A 21,620-nucleotide genomic window follows, 5' to 3' on the forward strand; every position below is an offset into this window, starting at 1 on the left:
CCTTGCTGAAATCCCACAGCAGTACAGGCTTTTCTCATCTGCAGAGACATTTTTTGCATCATTTCTAGCACCAGGCGTTCAAGCAAGGACAAACGCGAAATGGCTCCAGATAACACGCTGGGAGCTCATCCAGCTGACCAATGACACTGAAGAAGGATTCAACATCATAAAAATAGAGCTCCGTGCACTGCGCCTGATGACGATGCAAAACACATATGTCTTAGATCTTATCACGGCGATGGACGGTGGTGTTTGCAAAAAAATTGGGGGGGCGTGTTGCACGTTCGTACCAACTTCAGATGCTGATAACGGGACACTGTCACACGTGATAACAGCAGTACATAATTTAGGAGAAAGAATGAGAGCAGAAGGTGGAGCAGACAACAACACGTGGTTTGACGATCTGTTCAGCTGGATACCATCATGGGTGAACATAGCAGCGAAGATACTCATTCCCATTATTGTCTTTCTTCTCCTAATATTCTGTGCGTGCCAACTGGGATTAAGATGCTGGGAAAATAATATGCCTAATTCAGCAATGATGATGGTAACAGTGGGCCGACAGACAACGGTGGCTACCATGATAGATGCCCAAGTACAAACTGGAGAATACACCACACCGCAGTATAGAATGACTGCCATATATATGCAGTATGGGGACGTGGCCGATAATCTACATTACACTACCATTTAAGAACCAAAGAACTTGTGGTATAAAGAGGTTTGGATAGATTTACATGGGGATGGTGGGATATACTTAATGGTCACCCCAGAAGAATATGCAAGAAGAGGTAACAGTTTAAGAAGTGTGTGTAAAGCATGGATGCCAATAAAGGGTACACCTGCTTGGGATGAGGCTGTGGCTGAAGCTGAGCGCTACCGAAAGGAGAACGGAAAGAACGAGATAAGTAGTTTGTTACTTTAGATGTAACGAAAGGGGGGAATGTATGGGAGCGAGGGGTCCTCGGGCCCCCTCGCATCGTACGCTCCTCAGTACAAGGCTTGGACCACGTGCCTCCGGTAGTGGGATTGCCCCTTGCCTTTATGTAAGTTTAACCACGGTTGACTGTTACATAGATGGGACTACTGAGCAGGACACGGGGCATCCATCTTTTGTGCCCCCTTTCGACTCCATCTTGGGTAAACAAGCCTCACTGCGATAGTACAGCAATGCTCAGCTCCCCTTCCACCAGAGCAGCCAAGGACAGAGACGCACACACACAAGGCGCGCAGGCAGCTGGCTGCCCCCCACCCTTGCACTCCCCCTGCGAAGGAAAGCTCTGCGCTTCCATTTCTCGCGCTGAAGCCGGAGAAAGTTGCAACAATCCACATGCTACAGTTTTCTTCCTCTAAGATCACTGCTCGCCTGAGAACCGGCATGTGAACCAGAATGAGCTAAGCACTTTCTGCTCGATTCATCCCCATAAACGTGCCAGCCACCCACCCCCATTTTAGAACAATGAACAATTTATTGTCATCTTGACCCTGCGCTCCCTGTAAGGTATTCCTTTCAAGTGCCAGAACCTCGCCTGTGCTGCAAAACCCACCCAACACACCCACTACTAACCTTAAGCATTTTTACTACTATATATGTTTTTACTTGTACTAATGAGTTTGAAACCTAGCAGATATGTGAAACTCAGCTTGATTCTTTTACTTGCACAATAAGGTCAAGGCCTCCAATGAAAGCCACGAATGACCCAATTGTACTGACAATAATTGTTATGGGTAACTTGTGTAGAAATATGAAAAGTAGCATAAAATGTTTTAGATAATTTGTTATTTAGTGTTTTTCAGATGTAACCTATTAGCTTAGGTAGTGACCACAGTGACCGGACCCTGACCTGCGTGGAGCACAAGATATTTGACGTCCGTCATCTGGTCAGCCACTCAGCCAACCAGAAGGAAGAGATGCCACCCACACCTACAGCACCACACCGCCTGGCCAATCGGGTCCATTTAGCATTTTTTGTTAGAGTTACTTTAATTAATATATATACTAGCACTGATGTAAATGTGGTAGGGAGTTTTTTGGGTTATTTCCTAGCTGGAGAAATAAACCATCCTTTGAACTCTTGCAGCCGGCTCTCGGTGCCTTCTTCCCCGACAAGGGGTTGCTTATTTTATTTTCTCTCACACGTAGTAAGCCGGGGAAGGGCACCTACATTTTTGTTCACCCCCGCCACGTGATTTAGAGAGGTGCCTTGAGGCCTGCGCCGCCCGGCAGCGTGATCCAGGGCGGCCCCCAGCAGAACCATCGCCTCTGCGGTTGACCAGGCTGTGCACACCAAGAAGAAAGGGTCAAGGGTTCCCGGTTGACGAATACCCGATCAAAAAAGCTGCTCGCCAAGGCAGGCCACGGCTTGGTTGGGGGACGGACCTGAGCGAGGTCCGGCCGTGAGCGGTGACCCTCGGAGTACCTGACTGAACACGTGGACCCGGTTGCAAAGACCCCAAAGGAAGGTAAGGGGAAATACGGGAAGAAGGGAACGAGCAACAAAGGGAAGGTAGTTAAGAATAGGGTCTGCGTGAGTGATGGTAAGGCTTTTCTGATTTATCCTTTATATGGCCAATAGGTGTTGTAAGAAGTGAGAAGAAGAGAAGTGGTATCCTAACCCGTACGGGGTAGAAGGCGACGCCGCATAGCATTTGTCCGGACCAAGTGCAGAATAGAAATAAAGAGAAAATAGTAGGGGTCTCGAGTAGACTCGGAGTAGTTTTTTAGAACATTCTTTTTCCGTGAAGGTAAGAGATCTTGAGATATAATAAAGGTGAACGGGGTGGGGAGTGAATGTGAAATAATAGATAGGATAGGAAAGAAGTGAAACTAGGGATAGTAACAGGAATAGGGAAAGAACAAACGCACGCAGGCAGTGCATGTGTATGTTGCATGATTATATGTTTGTCGGTCTGCTTTTGTGTATATGTCTTGTTGAAACACGCTAAAGTATTTCAGTACAAGTAATTTGTGATTGATATAAGATAAAGCAAAGAAAGAAATTGTGAGAGGTGACCAGGTAACACCTCTCAGAAAGCTAATGCGACATATGATAATTGTGAGCATTGATAAAGAACGTATTATTTCCACATATTGTAACTGACATACCAAGTGAGAGGTGGGAAGAGATTCAAGGGTACTAGAATATACAAGGAAGGAAAAGAAACATTGCCATGGGGGGAGTAACACCACTGGCACATATTTGCCAGCACCTTACACTATATAGCGACAGGATACAGAAGTATCACGATCAATGGATCACTGAGATAAAAGGAGACGGGGTTACACCAATTTGGCCAGAAGGAGGATCATTTGACAAAAGAGTGTTGGACCTAGTATCAACACATTTGCTAGCACGATACAAAGGGAAACAGTAACAGAACCGAAGAGAAGTATTAGATTTATGGCGAATGTTCGAAGAAGTTGCCCCCACGGCAGAGGTAGGTACAAGCCGACAAAGGGCAAATGCTGCCAGGGGGAGGGGAGGTACCCCCGCTGTCATTGGCAGATCTCACACCCCCGATAGGGGTGACAAGCAATGCAACCCCAGCAGCCTCGGTATCAGGGCAATCTATAGCATCGCAAGAGACGTCATCGCAGCAAAGATAAGAACAAGAGTGGCAGTCAGGACAGTTCCTGTTTCAATTGAATAACAAACCAGTGAGAATTATACTCCCAGATACACCGGAGAGTCAACAAAGTGGAGATCAAAGTGAAAGACAAGGAAGTGAACCCAAGGAAAACTGGGAGGAGAACAACGAGCTAGAGTCAGAAATAGAAGAAATATGGGATGATTTAGATGAATATGAAGAGGCAGCTGCCGCAGAGGGTTCCCCACTGCCAAACTGCCGTTACCCAGACACACTATTGCCACCATTATGGCAAGGTACATTAAGACAATGAACAGGGAGGACAGGAAACATACTGGTAAGTAAAACGAAAAAAGGGAGGATGAGCAAAACGGGAAAGAAACAGAAACTACAAATGCCACTAATACATAAAGGAGCAGGTAGGCCAAACTATATCCCGTGGGCCCAAATGGACAAAACCAACCTGTTAAAACTCCTCCCCCGCTGACGGGAGGGGCAGGTAAGTGGATACATGTATTTGAGAAGAACACGGCAGGCGTGCGTTAGCTATAGGTGATGTGAAAAGCTTATTAGTATCAGCAATCGGGGACCAAGCAGACACAATCTGGGAAAGAGCAGGATTCCCGGGAGTAACAATGAGCTGTGACCAACACGATGGATCACCATTCAACAATGTTCGAGCACAAGTATGGGATGCATTGCGGCGTGCATTTCCAGACGTTCCAGATTTACATGCAGTGATGCAGTGCACGATGGAGGAGAACGAAGATCCTGCGCAATTCATTTTGCGAGTGCAAGACTTATGGAGAAGCGAAACTGGTACGGCATGGAATCAATCAACAGCCTTTTTCTATTTTATCATTAAAAAGGGGTTGCCAAAAGAGGTGCATAAGGCCTTGGACAAAATAGCTGGGATCGAAGCCAAAGGGTGGCCTGAAATTCAGAGCATAATTGTACACCACTGGAGGAGGATTAAAGAGAAGGAAAAGGAGGTCACGCAAAAGAGGCTGGCCGACGAAGCAAAATGAGTACAGACGGAATTAGTGAGGGTCGCCGCCATTACTGCCAGTGCAACAGCAGACAGAGGAAACAAAGGAGAGGAAAACGCGGGAGAAAGGCCCGTTGGGATAGCAGCGCAGTGGGTTGGAGAGGACCAAGGACAGTGGAACGGAGAGGAACAGCCATGCCAAGGATCGCAGTGGCAGAACAGGCCGGCCCAGGGAAGAGGTGGGTACCGCGGGCAGAGGGGAGGATACAGAGGAATGGGAAACAGAGGGTATGGTGGGCAAGGACCAAGGGGAGGACAACAGGGGTCGTGTTGGAATTGTGGAAGATGGGGACAATGTTCACGAGATTGTAGAATGCGACCATCAGGGTATTTTCAAGGGCAGCAGCAGCAGCCCATGAACAATGAACAGGGGTGGGGCTGCCCACACCCAGGTAGCCCTTGTGGAGCTCCAATGGGGAGGGGGGGACAACAAGATCAGTACTGCTATGACCCCCAAATGCAACAAAGACAGCCAGCCCCACAACAGCAGCAACAACAGCAGCCACAACAGCAAAACGCACTACAGCCCATGGCGAGACAAAACCCAGTAGGGAACATAAACAATAACCCTTTTGCAGCGGCCGCAAACGGTGCCCCTGCACCATTCCGTGGTGTAACGGTCGTGGGTGACAACGTTTTTTCAGTGCCAGGTCAGCAAAGATACCAAGACTAGGACAGCCCACAGGGAACACTTGCGTGTCCAGTCCTATCCACCACACAAAGTGCAAATGAGGAACCACTAGTGGCGGCAGAGATAGGAAACAAGCAGTTTATCTTTATGGTAGACTCTGGAGCAGAAAAATCATGCCTCAGAGAAGGGCGGTTTCAGCTCTCGGGAAGAAATTTGGAGACGCAGGGCTTCTCTGGGGCTATTTTAAAAGTTCCTTATACAAAAGATCTTGATGTAACAGTAGGGGGAAAAACCGTGCGCGCACCCTTATTGTATTACGAAGACGCGCCAATCAATTTGATGGGACGAGACTTGCTCAGTAAGTTAAACATGACCATAGCCTTTACTGAAAGAGGAATAGTATGCTCGACGCCAGGGGTATGCCCCGTACGAGCACTCTTGATAATAAGCACGGTCACAAAGGAAGTTGCAGTAAGAGGGATCCCCATTGACATGGACATGTTTGTCTATGGAATACAGGTATTAGCACGAGTAGTGCCTGAAATAACACAAAAAGAGTGGAGAATACCATCAGACTTCATATTCCGCCCAATCACACCAACAGATGTAGTGCCAGGCACAATTATATCTATAGACATTGAGGCAGTTCAAGTTTCCAACAAACGCATTGTGGTCATAGGCCTGGACACGGAGGGACACGAGTGGAGAAGTGTGCTGTGCATAGAGCCAAACATAATGCTAAAAGATATAACTGATGAAGAATTGTTTACTGATTACGAGGGGGATGGACAAATAATAATGGAAATAAGCATACCATGTGACATTATGATCCAATACAGAGAAATACACAACCCACTCATGGCTAACATAAAGGCCCCACCGACAATATTTGAGGAAGACATGGCCAGGGTAGCACCTGAAATTTGGACCACAGAGCCACACGATGTGGGATTATTGTATGAGGTGACTCCCATAAAGATAAAACTGAAACTAGGTGCCCTCCCACCCAGAGTGAAACAATACCCAATATCCAAAGAAGCAGAGGAAGGTATTAGAGAAACAGTGAATGCACACCTAAGCCAAGGTATCTTAGTGCCATCAACTTCCCCATGCAACACAGCGATTTTTCCGATTAAGAAAGCGAAAGGAGGGGTGTGGAGAATGGTGCAGGACCTCCGTCCACTCAATGACGTCATCCAAAAAGAGTTCCCATTAGTGCCTAATCCGGCATCAATATTGTGTAGTATACCAAAAGAGGCAACTTGCTTCACTGTCATTGATCTGAAAATGCCTTTTTCTCTGTGCCACTCGCACCAGAGTTGCAGTACCTTACAGCCTTTACATTAGGAAACAGCAGATATGAACATCGCAGACTTCCACAGGGGTATTGCGAGAGCCCAAGCATTTTTAACAGAGTACTACGAGAAGACATTGGCAACATAGATGTAGGGAGCACCATTATACAGTACGTAGACGATTTACTCGTCTGCAGCAAAACAGAAGAAGAGTGTAGAGACGATTCGATAACACTGCTTAACATATTGGCTGCCAAGGGATACAAGGTGGACGTTGTATATCTCGGTCAGCAAATATCTAAAGATGGAAAAAGAATACTACCAGACAGAGCTGCTGCTATTCGACACATTATCATACCAAAAACAGTAAAGGACATGCAGAAATGTCTTGGCATATGTAACTATTGCCGAGCGTGGATCCTCGATTACGCAGCATACACACGGCCAATGCTACAAGCACTGAAAGAAGCACAAAAGAACAGAGCCCCAATAAAATGGACACAGGAGACAATTGCCCAATTCTCTCGATTAAAAGACCTTATTTCATATGCCCCAGTCCTTGGCATTAATGACAGCAGTATTGACACAAAAGACATCATTAGGCCACAAACCATTAGCGTATTACAGTGGAATATTAGACCCAGTAATGCAGGGACATTTCGCTCGCGAACAGGCCCTCGCTGCAGCAGCCTTCGCTATTGAGAAAAGTGCCACAATCGTAATGGGATGTTCAGTGACGCTATATGCAGAACACTCATTATTTGCTATCTTGGAAAGATCAAAATCTACTCTCACAACACAGAGAGCCTCTGCTTATAAAATAATAATATCAAGTCCAAATGTACATGTGGTCAGATGCAAGACAGTGAACCCAGCCACATTCATTACAGAGCCATGCACAACTGAGGATTTACAGGAACACGATTGTAGCACGTATGAGGGAGAGGGCGATGACATTCCCAAAGCAAGAGAAAATGCCCTTACAGAAGGAGAAATGTATTTCATAGACGGGTCAGCATCCATAAACTCAGAGACAGGAGAGAAACATGTGGTGATGGCAGTAGTGCGCATGGAAGAAGACACATACGAAGTGATTGTTCAAAAGCGCCTCCCCTCACACTACTCTGCACAAGCAGCCGAACTGACTGCATTAATCAGCGCGTTACACACAGCCAAAGATTGTGCCGTGGCAATATATTCAGACTCAGCTTACGTCACCACCACAGTTCACTCAGGGCTATCACGTTGGCGAAGGAGAGGGTTCAGAAGAGCAGACGGGTCCCCCGTACAACATGCCGCGTTGCTAAATGAACTAATAGAAGCTTTAGCAGAGCCATCGGTAGTAGCGGTGGTTAAATGCCAAGCCCATACCAATAACACAGACGCCGTCTCATTGGGGAACGTGGCAGCCGATGCGGCAGCGAAGGAAGCCTTGTACTTCAATAAGACACCAACATCAGAGTACATTGTAAAAACAACCACAGCAGAACAACCAGCAGAAGCATACAGTAACACACCCATAGCACAATTGATAGAACTCCAGAGAAGGGCCCCACCGGAAGAGCAGGAGTTGTGGGGCAAACAAGGGTGTAAGCAATCAGCCACAGATCTCATTTGGAGACAGGAAACGACAGGCAAGGTAGTGATGCCTGTAGAATTATTAGAAGTAGCATTCCAACAACTGCATTTCCCAGCTCACGTTGCAAAACAACACATTGCCTCAGATATTCAAGAGGATTGGTTTGTTCCTAATCTTCACAAATACTTGTCTAAATTTGTGATAGAATGTACTACATGTCAAACTTACAATTCAGGAATGACATTACGAACTCTGCGTGGCACTTTGCCACGCCCTACAGGTCCATTTAGAGAACTACATATCAACTACGCCGATATGGGAGAAAGATGTAATGGAGCAAGATACTTGATTGTGGTGGTATGCCCTTTTTCACGGTGGGTGGAAGCGGGCCCCTGTCCCCATCCTGATGCAAAATGTGCTGCCAAGTTCCTTGTGCGAGAAGTATTCTCGCAGAGGGGAATATGTGACGTGATCTGTCCAGACAACGGCACGCACTTTGTGAATGACCTTTTCAAGGAAGTAACCTCCCTTCTGGGGGTGAAACATAAACTATGTTCGATTTATCATCCAATGGCCAATGGAGTTGTGGAGTGGATCAACGGGCTGCTCAAAAGCAAATTATCGAAGTTATGCAGCACGTTGAAAAAAAATTGGGTATATTGACTGCCCCTAGCACTGTTCCAACTCAGAAATCAACCATGCAAGGATCACCATTTATGCCTGCACGAAATCGTGACGGGGAGAAGAATGCACACGCCGCTCTCTCCTGTTAGCAGGGTGTCTGATGCACACAGGGCTGCCACAGTGCTGGGGGAAGAGTTTAAGGAACACCTAGCACAGCTAACACGTGCAGTATGCAGCATAGCAAAACAAATTGCTCCGCCATTTACTGAAGATGTAGCAACAGACACCTCCATGCCGGCAGCAGATAGCCCGGAGGGGCCTTTAATGCCAGGGGAGCATATTTATGTCAGAAGTTTTGTAAGAAGGTGGAATTCACCAAGATTTCATGGTCCATACACAGTGGTGTACAGCACCCCAACTGCAGTTAAAGTAAAGGGGTTAGAATACTGGGTGCACCTCTCAGATGTGAGAAGGGCGCATAGTGTCGAACTTCCCCAAAATGAAACCGACTGTGTGGATGCCATAGCTAACACAGTCTGACATGATGAAAACTGCAACTTAGACAGGGAAAGTATAGTGGAAAAGCAAATGTTTTTACATATTTTGTCTCTCTCTCTCTCTCTCTCTCTCTCTCTTTCTTTCTTTTCTTCTCATGTAAATGGTGTTGTTTTCTCTATTTTTCTTCATTATTTTTATGATTAATGAAAAGAAATTCTTAAATGCCTAATTGAGCAAGGAGATGAAAAAGAATGAACAATTACAAATATGTTTCTTTTCATGATGACTTAACGAATTTGTCTCGCCCACATAGGTTCAACATGAGCCAATGCGACGAAACGGCTGAGCAGGCTGAGATGTTAGACAGAAATAGGGATGCCACTAGGGCCAGTAGATCAAATAATTTGGAATGTGTTATAAAATATGCTGCCATACTATTTGCAATAATGATGTTTTATTTTATTTGGTATAATGTTGTTTTATATGTGGCAAATGAAATGAACAAAGGGGGAAGCGAAATTGATATGACAAAACCAGGGTCTAAACTAATATGGACTGGAGCAACAACTATTTTGAAGGACACTTATAACATTGAATCGAATAGTATAAAGACAACATCCCCCTATGAACAATTGCATGTAAACAAAACTGCTATTCCTTTGTTGAGTAATACTATGGCCAAGGAAATAGAGCTTGGATGGAATGCAAATGACAATTACTATTGGTTGACTAACTCCAGAAATACAAGCATGTGCAAACACACTGCACCAGAAACCACTACTGAATACACACATGTCATCATGAACAACATAGATGAAGCATGGTCTAGAATATTTGCGCTGCAATATTTACGAGTTGGTACCCAATTAAAAAACAAAAGGAGGAGAAAAAGGGGGGTGGGAAAAAACAGATACGATGTTTATCATAATCTGGGGTTAGATGAAATATAGGACCCCCGACAACCTGACCAATCAAATAAATGGTATTCAGACATGAGCACCGCAGCAAAGCAAGCAAGTAATGAAAGTTGCTACGTGTGCTCACTTATTCCTCATGCAACTGGAACCCCAGAAATGCTAATCCCACAGGAAGTACCCTTGTCTGAGGCCCAATGTTTGATTCATCTGATGCTGTGTAGAATAAAAAAGACATTTCAGGCACACACAGTCACCATGGAAAAATTGGAAAACGAACAAACTTGCACCAGCAGACGACAAGGAGTAATCTGCCTCCAAGAGCCATTTTTCATCATAAAAGGGACAAGGTATGCAGACGACAAGTGGCATGATGAAACGATTAAATGCAAAGCTGAGGGGCTTCGAGGGCTGCCAGACGAAACATATGAGTGGGCAAAGGAAACGTGCATCCCCATTTGGTCACAGCATATCACCAAGCTGACATAGGTCACACCCTTGGAGAGACCCATAAAGATTCAAAAGGAAATACCGCACGAACTCTGCTTCCATGGAGAAGGGAAGGTGAATATGGGAACCATGCAGCAGTGCAATAAGACTTTAATAATGCCACATTAATAATGCCACATATGAAAAAAGGCGCTGCTGCATTAATGGACATATACTGGATCTGTGGCAAATGAGTTTACCTGCATCTCCCAGCATCCTGGAGGGGCACTTGTGCCCTAGCCACACTTCACTCAGCATTAATGTGATACCAGAGAGCCATGTTCAGTTTACAGCAAGGCCTTCGGCTGACGCATCGGCAGCAGGCCAATCAGCTGACACATCAGCAGCAGGGCAATCGGCTGAACCATCGACAGCGCCCGATGAGACAATCACTGAGCCCCCAGCATATGAACTATTGTCAGAAGAAACATTAAGAACCAAGTTGTCACGCAGAAAAAGATCCAATTATATTTCGTCCAAATCGTCAGAACTCCTTGCTGAAATCCCACAGCAGTACAGGCTTTTCTCATCTGCAGAGACATTTTTTGCATCATTTCTAGCACCAGGCGTTCAAGCAAGGACAAACGCGAAATGGCTCCAGATAACACGCTGGGAGCTCATCCAGCTGACCAATGACACTGAAGAAGGATTCAACATCATAAAAATAGAGCTCCGTGCACTGCGCCTGATGACGATGCAAAACACATATGTCTTAGATCTTATCACGGCGATGGACGGTGGTGTTTGCAAAAAAATTGGGGGGGCGTGTTGCACGTTCGTACCAACTTCAGATGCTGATAACGGGACACTGTCACACGTGATAACAGCAGTACATAATTTAGGAGAAAGAATGAGAGCAGAAGGTGGAGCAGACAACAACACGTGGTTTGACGATCTGTTCAGCTGGATACCATCATGGGTGAACATAGCAGCGAAGATACTCATTCCCATTATTGTCTTTCTTCTCCTAATATTCTGTGCGTGCCAACTGGGATTAAGATGCTGGGAAAATAATATGCCTAATTCAGCAATGATGATGGTAACAGTGGGCCGACAGACAACGGTGGCTACCATGATAGATGCCCAAGTACAAACTGGAGAATACACCACACCGCAGTATAGAATGACTGCCATATATATGCAGTATGGGGACGTGGCCGATAATCTACATTACACTACCATTTAAGAACCAAAGAACTTGTGGTATAAAGAGGTTTGGATAGATTTACATGGGGATGGTGGGATATACTTAATGGTCACCCCAGAAGAATATGCAAGAAGAGGTAACAGTTTAAGAAGTGTGTGTAAAGCATGGATGCCAATAAAGGGTACACCTGCTTGGGATGAGGCTGTGGCTGAAGCTGAGCGCTACCGAAAGGAGAACGGAAAGAACGAGATAAGTAGTTTGTTACTTTAGATGTAACGAAAGGGGGGAATGTATGGGAGCGAGGGGTCCTCGGGCCCCCTCGCATCGTACGCTCCTCAGTACAAGGCTTGGACCACGTGCCTCCGGTAGTGGGATTGCCCCTTGCCTTTATGTAAGTTTAACCACGGTTGACTGTTACATAGATGGGACTACTGAGCAGGACACGGGGCATCCATCTTTTGTGCCCCCTTTCGACTCCATCTTGGGTAAACAGGCCTCACTGCGATAGTACAGCAATGCTCAGCTCCCCTTCCACCAGAGCAGCCAAGGACAGAGACGCACACACACAAGGCGCGCAGGCAGCTGGCTGCCCCCCACCCTTGCACTCCCCCTGCGAAGGAAAGCTCTGCGCTTCCATTTCTCGCGCTGAAGCCGGAGAAAGTTGCAACAATCCACATGCTACAGTTTTCTTCCTCTAAGATCACTGCTCGCCTGAGAACCGGCATGTGAACCAGAATGAGCTAAGCACTTTCTGCTCGATTCATCCCCATAAACGTGCCAGCCACCCACCCCCATTTTAGAACAATTTATTGTCATCTTGACCCTGCGCTCCCTGTAAGGTATTCCTTTCAAGTGCCAGAACCTCGCCTGTGCTGCAAAACCCACCCAACACACCCACTACTAACCTTAAGCATTTTTACTACTATATATGTTTTTACTTGTACTAATGAGTTTGAAACCTAGCAGATATGTGAAACTCAGCTTGATTCTTTTACTTGCACAATAAGGTCAAGGCCTCCAATGAAAGCCACGAATGACCCAATTGTACTGACAATAATTGTTATGGGTAACTTGTGTAGAAATATGAAAAGTAGCATAAAATGTTTTAGATAATTTGTTATTTAGTGTTTTTCAGATGTAACCTATTAGCTTAGGTAGTGAACACAGTGACCGGACCCTGACCTGCGTGGAGCACAAGATATTTGACGTCCGTCATCTGGTCAGCCACTCAGCCAACCAGAAGGAAGAGATGCCACCCACACCTACAGCACCACACCGCCTGGCCAATCGGGTCCATTTAGCATTTTTTGTTAGAGTTACTTTAATTAATATATATACTAGCACTGATGTAAATGTGGTAGGGAGTTTTTTGGGTTATTTCCTAGCTGGAGAAATAAACCATCCTTTGAACTCTTGCAGCCGGCTCTCGGTGCCTTCTTCCCCGACAAGGGGTTGCTTATTTTATTTTCTCTCACACGTAGTAAGCCGGGGAAGGGCACCTACATTTTTGTTCACCCCCGCCACGTGATTTAGAGAGGTGCCTTGAGGCCTGCGCCGCCCGGCAGCGTGATCCAGGGCGGCCCCCAGCAGAACCATCGCCTCTGCGGTTGACCAGGCTGTGCACACCAAGAAGAAAGGGTCAAGGGTTCCCGGTTGACGAATACCCGATCAAAAAAGCTGCTCGCCAAGGCAGGCCACGGCTTGGTTGGGGGACGGACCTGAGCGAGGTCCGGCCGTGAGCGGTGACCCTCGGAGTACCTGACTGAACACGTGGACCCGGTTGCAAAGACCCCAAAGGAAGGTAAGGGGAAATACGGGAAGAAGGGAACGAGCAACAAAGGGAAGGTAGTTAAGAATAGGGTCTGCGTGAGTGATGGTAAGGCTTTTCTGATTTATCCTTTATATGGCCAATAGGTGTTGTAAGAAGTGAGAAGAAGAGAAGTGGTATCCTAACCCGTACGGGGTAGAAGGCGACGCCGCATAGCATTTGTCCGGACCAAGTGCAGAATAGAAATAAAGAGAAAATAGTAGGGGTCTCGAGTAGACTCGGAGTAGTTTTTTAGAACATTCTTTTTCCGTGAAGGTAAGAGATCTTGAGATATAATAAAGGTGAACGGGGTGGGGAGTGAATGTGAAATAATAGATAGGATAGGAAAGAAGTGAAACTAGGGATAGTAACAGGAATAGGGAAAGAACAAACGCACGCAGGCAGTGCATGTGTATGTTGCATGATTATATGTTTGTCGGTCTGCTTTTGTGTATATGTCTTGTTGAAACACGCTAAAGTATTTCAGTACAAGTAATTTGTGATTGATATAAGATAAAGCAAAGAAAGAAATTGTGAGAGGTGACCAGGTAACACCTCTCAGAAAGCTAATGCGACATATGATAATTGTGAGCATTGATAAAGAACGTATTATTTCCACATATTGTAACTGACATACCAAGTGAGAGGTGGGAAGAGATTCAAGGGTACTAGAATATACAAGGAAGGAAAAGAAACATTGCCATGGGGGGAGTAACACCACTGGCACATATTTGCCAGCACCTTACACTATATAGCGACAGGATACAGAAGTATCACGATCAATGGATCACTGAGATAAAAGGAGACGGGGTTACACCAATTTGGCCAGAAGGAGGATCATTTGACAAAAGAGTGTTGGACCTAGTATCAACACATTTGCTAGCACGATACAAAGGGAAACAGTAACAGAACCGAAGAGAAGTATTAGATTTATGGCGAATGTTCGAAGAAGTTGCCCCCACGGCAGAGGTAGGTACAAGCCGACAAAGGGCAAATGCTGCCAGGGGGAGGGGAGGTACCCCCGCTGTCATTGGCAGATCTCACACCCCCGATAGGGGTGACAAGCAATGCAACCCCAGCAGCCTCGGTATCAGGGCAATCTATAGCATCGCAAGAGACGTCATCGCAGCAAAGATAAGAACAAGAGTGGCAGTCAGGACAGTTCCTGTTTCAATTGAATAACAAACCAGTGAGAATTATACTCCCAGATACACCGGAGAGTCAACAAAGTGGAGATCAAAGTGAAAGACAAGGAAGTGAACCCAAGGAAAACTGGGAGGAGAACAACGAGCTAGAGTCAGAAATAGAAGAAATATGGGATGATTTAGATGAATATGAAGAGGCAGCTGCCGCAGAGGGTTCCCCACTGCCAAACTGCCGTTACCCAGACACACTATTGCCACCATTATGGCAAGGTACATTAAGACAATGAACAGGGAGGACAGGAAACATACTGGTAAGTAAAACGAAAAAAGGGAGGATGAGCAAAACGGGAAAGAAACAGAAACTACAAATGCCACTAATACATAAAGGAGCAGGTAGGCCAAACTATATCCCGTGGGCCCAAATGGACAAAACCAACCTGTTAAAACTCCTCCCCCGCTGACGGGAGGGGCAGGTAAGTGGATACATGTATTTGAGAAGAACACGGCAGGCGTGCGTTAGCTATAGGTGATGTGAAAAGCTTATTAGTATCAGCAATCGGGGACCAAGCAGACACAATCTGGGAAAGAGCAGGATTCCCGGGAGTAACAATGAGCTGTGACCAACACGATGGATCACCATTCAACAATGTTCGAGCACAAGTATGGGATGCATTGCGGCGTGCATTTCCAGACGTTCCAGATTTACATGCAGTGATGCAGTGCACGATGGAGGAGAACGAAGATCCTGCGCAATTCATTTTGCGAGTGCAAGACTTATGGAGAAGCGAAACTGGTACGGCATGGAATCAATCAACAGCCTTTTTCTATTTTATCATTAAAAAGGGGTTGCCAAAAGAGGTGCATAAGGCCTTGGACAAAATAGCTGGGATCGAAGCCAAAGGGTGGCCTGAAATTCAGAGCATAATTGTACACCACTGGAGGAGGATTAAAGAGAAGGAAAAGGAGGTCACGCAAAAGAGGCTGGCCGACGAAGCAAAATGAGTACAGACGGAATTAGTGAGGGTCGCCGCCATTACTGCCAGTGCAACAGCAGACAGAGGAAACAAAGGAGAGGAAAACGCGGGAGAAAGGCCCGTTGGGATAGCAGCGCAGTGGGTTGGAGAGGACCAAGGACAGTGGAACGGAGAGGAACAGCCATGCCAAGGATCGCAGTGGCAGAACAGGCCGGCCCAGGGAAGAGGTGGGTACCGCGGGCAGAGGGGAGGATACAGAGGAATGGGAAACAGAGGGTATGGTGGGCAAGGACCAAGGGGAGGACAACAGGGGTCGTGTTGGAATTGTGGAAGATGGGGACAATGTTCACGAGATTGTAGAATGCGACCATCAGGGTATTTTCAAGGGCAGCAGCAGCAGCCCATGAACAATGAACAGGGGTGGGGCTGCCCACACCCAGGTAGCCCTTGTGGAGCTCCAATGGGGAGGGGGGGACAACAAGATCAGTACTGCTATGACCCCCAAATGCAACAAAGACAGCCAGCCCCACAACAGCAGCAACAACAGCAGCCACAACAGCAAAACGCACTACAGCCCATGGCGAGACAAAACCCAGTAGGGAACATAAACAATAACCCTTTTGCAGCGGCCGCAAACGGTGCCCCTGCACCATTCCGTGGTGTAACGGTCGTGGGTGACAACGTTTTTTCAGTGCCAGGTCAGCAAAGATACCAAGACTAGGACAGCCCACAGGGAACACTTGCGTGTCCAGTCCTATCCACCACACAAAGTGCAAATGAGGAACCACTAGTGGCGGCAGAGATAGGAAACAAGCAGTTTATCTTTATGGTAGACTCTGGAGCAGAAAAATCATGCCTCAGAGAAGGGCGGTTTCAGCTCTCGGGAAGAAATTTGGAGACGCAGGGCTTCTCTGGGGCTATTTTAAAAGTTCCTTATACAAAAGATCTTGATGTAACAGTAGGGGGAAAAACCGTGCGCGCACCCTTATTGTATTACGAAGACGCGCCAATCAATTTGATGGGACGAGACTTGCTCAGTAAGTTAAACATGACCATAGCCTTTACTGAAAGAGGAATAGTATGCTCGACGCCAGGGGTATGCCCCGTACGAGCACTCTTGATAATAAGCACGGTCACAAAGGAAGTTGCAGTAAGAGGGATCCCCATTGACATGGACATGTTTGTCTATGGAATACAGGTATTAGCACGAGTAGTGCCTGAAATAACACAAAAAGAGTGGAGAATACCATCAGACTTCATATTCCGCCCAATCACACCAACAGATGTAGTGCCAGGCACAATTATATCTATAGACATTGAGGCAGTTCAAGTTTCCAACAAACGCATTGTGGTCATAGGCCTGGACACGGAGGGACACGAGTGGAGAAGTGTGCTGTGCATAGAGCCAAACATAATGCTAAAAGATATAACTGATGAAGAATTGTTTACTGATTACGAGGGGGATGGACAAATAATAATGGAAATAAGCATACCATGTGACATTATGATCCAATACAGAGAAATACACAACCCACTCATGGCTAACATAAAGGCCCCACCGACAATATTTGAGGAAGACATGGCCAGGGTAGCACCTGAAATTTGGACCACAGAGCCACACGATGTGGGATTATTGTATGAGGTGACTCCCATAAAGATAAAACTGAAACTAGGTGCCCTCCCACCCAGAGTGAAACAATACCCAATATCCAAAGAAGCAGAGGAAGGTATTAGAGAAACAGTGAATGCACACCTAAGCCAAGGTATCTTAGTGCCATCAACTTCCCCATGCAACACAGCGATTTTTCCGATTAAGAAAGCGAAAGGAGGGGTGTGGAGAATGGTGCAGGACCTCCGTCCACTCAATGACGTCATCCAAAAAGAGTTCCCATTAGTGCCTAATCCGGCATCAATATTGTGTAGTATACCAAAAGAGGCAACTTGCTTCACTGTCATTGATCTGAAAATGCCTTTTTCTCTGTGCCACTCGCACCAGAGTTGCAGTACCTTACAGCCTTTACATTAGGAAACAGCAGATATGAACATCGCAGACTTCCACAGGGGTATTGCGAGAGCCCAAGCATTTTTAACAGAGTACTACGAGAAGACATTGGCAACATAGATGTAGGGAGCACCATTATACAGTACGTAGACGATTTACTCGTCTGCAGCAAAACAGAAGAAGAGTGTAGAGACGATTCGATAACACTGCTTAACATATTGGCTGCCAAGGGATACAAGGTGGACGTTGTATATCTCGGTCAGCAAATATCTAAAGATGGAAAAAGAATACTACCAGACAGAGCTGCTGCTATTCGACACATTATCATACCAAAAACAGTAAAGGACATGCAGAAATGTCTTGGCATATGTAACTATTGCCGAGCGTGGATCCTCGATTACGCAGCATACACACGGCCAATGCTACAAGCACTGAAAGAAGCACAAAAGAACAGAGCCCCAATAAAATGGACACAGGAGACAATTGCCCAATTCTCTCGATTAAAAGACCTTATTTCATATGCCCCAGTCCTTGGCATTAATGACAGCAGTATTGACACAAAAGACATCATTAGGCCACAAACCATTAGCGTATTACAGTGGAATATTAGACCCAGTAATGCAGGGACATTTCGCTCGCGAACAGGCCCTCGCTGCAGCAGCCTTCGCTATTGAGAAAAGTGCCACAATCGTAATGGGATGTTCAGTGACGCTATATGCAGAACACTCATTATTTGCTATCTTGGAAAGATCAAAATCTACTCTCACAACACAGAGAGCCTCTGCTTATAAAATAATAATATCAAGTCCAAATGTACATGTGGTCAGATGCAAGACAGTGAACCCAGCCACATTCATTACAGAGCCATGCACAACTGAGGATTTACAGGAACACGATTGTAGCACGTATGAGGGAGAGGGCGATGACATTCCCAAAGCAAGAGAAAATGCCCTTACAGAAGGAGAAATGTATTTCATAGACGGGTCAGCATCCATAAACTCAGAGACAGGAGAGAAACATGTGGTGATGGCAGTAGTGCGCATGGAAGAAGACACATACGAAGTGATTGTTCAAAAGCGCCTCCCCTCACACTACTCTGCACAAGCAGCCGAACTGACTGCATTAATCAGCGCGTTACACACAGCCAAAGATTGTGCCGTGGCAATATATTCAGACTCAGCTTACGTCACCACCACAGTTCACTCAGGGCTATCACGTTGGCGAAGGAGAGGGTTCAGAAGAGCAGACGGGTCCCCCGTACAACATGCCGCGTTGCTAAATGAACTAATAGAAGCTTTAGCAGAGCCATCGGTAGTAGCGGTGGTTAAATGCCAAGCCCATACCAATAACACAGACGCCGTCTCATTGGGGAACGTGGCAGCCGATGCGGCAGCGAAGGAAGCCTTGTACTTCAATAAGACACCAACATCAGAGTACATTGTAAAAACAACCACAGCAGAACAACCAGCAGAAGCATACAGTAACACACCCATAGCACAATTGATAGAACTCCAGAGAAGGGCCCCACCGGAAGAGCAGGAGTTGTGGGGCAAACAAGGGTGTAAGCAATCAGCCACAGATCTCATTTGGAGACAGGAAACGACAGGCAAGGTAGTGATGCCTGTAGAATTATTAGAAGTAGCATTCCAACAACTGCATTTCCCAGCTCACGTTGCAAAACAACACATTGCCTCAGATATTCAAGAGGATTGGTTTGTTCCTAATCTTCACAAATACTTGTCTAAATTTGTGATAGAATGTACTACATGTCAAACTTACAATTCAGGAATGACATTACGAACTCTGCGTGGCACTTTGCCACGCCCTACAGGTCCATTTAGAGAACTACATATCAACTACGCCGATATGGGAGAAAGATGTAATGGAGCAAGATACTTGATTGTGGTGGTATGCCCTTTTTCACGGTGGGTGGAAGCGGGCCCCTGTCCCCATCCTGATGCAAAATGTGCTGCCAAGTTCCTTGTGCGAGAAGTATTCTCGCAGAGGGGAATATGTGACGTGATCTGTCCAGACAACGGCACGCACTTTGTGAATGACCTTTTCAAGGAAGTAACCTCCCTTCTGGGGGTGAAACATAAACTATGTTCGATTTATCATCCAATGGCCAATGGAGTTGTGGAGTGGATCAACGGGCTGCTCAAAAGCAAATTATCGAAGTTATGCAGCACGTTGAAAAAAAATTGGGTATATTGACTGCCCCTAGCACTGTTCCAACTCAGAAATCAACCATGCAAGGATCACCATTTATGCCTGCACGAAATCGTGACGGGGAGAAGAATGCACACGCCGCTCTCTCCTGTTAGCAGGGTGTCTGATGCACACAGGGCTGCCACAGTGCTGGGGGAAGAGTTTAAGGAACACCTAGCACAGCTAACACGTGCAGTATGCAGCATAGCAAAACAAATTGCTCCGCCATTTACTGAAGATGTAGCAACAGACACCTCCATGCCGGCAGCAGATAGCCCGGAGGGGCCTTTAATGCCAGGGGAGCATATTTATGTCAGAAGTTTTGTAAGAAGGTGGAATTCACCAAGATTTCATGGTCCATACACAGTGGTGTACAGCACCCCAACTGCAGTTAAAGTAAAGGGGTTAGAATACTGGGTGCACCTCTCAGATGTGAGAAGGGCGCATAGTGTCGAACTTCCCCAAAATGAAACCGACTGTGTGGATGCCATAGCTAACACAGTCTGACATGATGAAAACTGCAACTTAGACAGGGAAAGTATAGTGGAAAAGCAAATGTTTTTACATATTTTGTCTCTCTCTCTCTCTCTCTCTCTCTCTCTTTCTTTCTTTTCTTCTCATGTAAATGGTGTTGTTTTCTCTATTTTTCTTCATTATTTTTATGATTAATGAAAAGAAATTCTTAAATGCCTAATTGAGCAAGGAGATGAAAAAGAATGAACAATTACAAATATGTTTCTTTTCATGATGACTTAACGAATTTGTCTCGCCCACATAGGTTCAACATGAGCCAATGCGACGAAACGGCTGAGCAGGCTGAGATGTTAGACAGAAATAGGGATGCCACTAGGGCCAGTAGATCAAATAATTTGGAATGTGTTATAAAATATGCTGCCATACTATTTGCAATAATGATGTTTTATTTTATTTGGTATAATGTTGTTTTATATGTGGCAAATGAAATGAACAAAGGGGGAAGCGAAATTGATATGACAAAACCAGGGTCTAAACTAATATGGACTGGAGCAACAACTATTTTGAAGGACACTTATAACATTGAATCGAATAGTATAAAGACAACATCCCCCTATGAACAATTGCATGTAAACAAAACTGCTATTCCTTTGTTGAGTAATACTATGGCCAAGGAAATAGAGCTTGGATGGAATGCAAATGACAATTACTATTGGTTGACTAACTCCAGAAATACAAGCATGTGCAAACACACTGCACCAGAAACCACTACTGAATACACACATGTCATCATGAACAACATAGATGAAGCATGGTCTAGAATATTTGCGCTGCAATATTTACGAGTTGGTACCCAATTAAAAAACAAAAGGAGGAGAAAAAGGGGGGTGGGAAAAAACAGATACGATGTTTATCATAATCTGGGGTTAGATGAAATATAGGACCCCCGACAACCTGACCAATCAAATAAATGGTATTCAGACATGAGCACCGCAGCAAAGCAAGCAAGTAATGAAAGTTGCTACGTGTGCTCACTTATTCCTCATGCAACTGGAACCCCAGAAATGCTAATCCCACAGGAAGTACCCTTGTCTGAGGCCCAATGTTTGATTCATCTGATGCTGTGTAGAATAAAAAAGACATTTCAGGCACACACAGTCACCATGGAAAAATTGGAAAACGAACAAACTTGCACCA

Source organism: Ambystoma mexicanum, chromosome 7q, assembly GCF_040938575.1.
Source record: "Ambystoma mexicanum isolate Mex_15411 chromosome 7q, UKY_AmexF1_1, whole genome shotgun sequence".
In the NCBI taxonomy this organism is placed as follows: domain Eukaryota; kingdom Metazoa; phylum Chordata; class Amphibia; order Caudata; family Ambystomatidae; genus Ambystoma; species Ambystoma mexicanum.